The following is a 442-nucleotide window of genomic DNA, read 5'->3' as shown; positions in this document are numbered from 1 at the left end:
ACTGAGTTGTTTCTCAAAATGTTGACTTTTTCTGAAAGTCTCAAAATTCTGACTTTCTCTGAAAAATCTGACTTTTTCTAAAAATACAGATTATTTTCTCAAAATTCAGATTTTTTTCTCAAAATCTCAAAATTCTGAGGAGGGAAGCTGATTGTTACACCAAAAATTGACTTTTTCTCAAAATTCTGCAGTATTCAATGTTTACTTCAGATTAGCTTCACGTCGGAAATGATCATGCTTGTCATATGTCATCCTGTCATGTACTCAGCTACAGTTGGGACACCTTTGTTATCAAGTTACTCTAATATTGGAAGAGTACATTCAGTATTCTCCCAACAATTGTGGTCTAATGGATAGTGAGGTGGGGAGAAGATCAGAAGGTTGTGAGTTCAAATCCCGCCAGGAACACCACCTCTAGTGTGCCCTTGAGTAAGGCACTTAG

Source organism: Notothenia coriiceps, unplaced genomic scaffold, assembly GCF_000735185.1.
Source record: "Notothenia coriiceps isolate Sejong01 unplaced genomic scaffold, NC01 NC01_scaffold00011854, whole genome shotgun sequence".
Classification (NCBI taxonomy): Eukaryota; Metazoa; Chordata; class Actinopteri; order Perciformes; family Nototheniidae; genus Notothenia; species Notothenia coriiceps.
The sequence above is the reverse complement of the archived record's forward strand: the minus strand, read 5'-3'. Positions refer to the sequence as shown.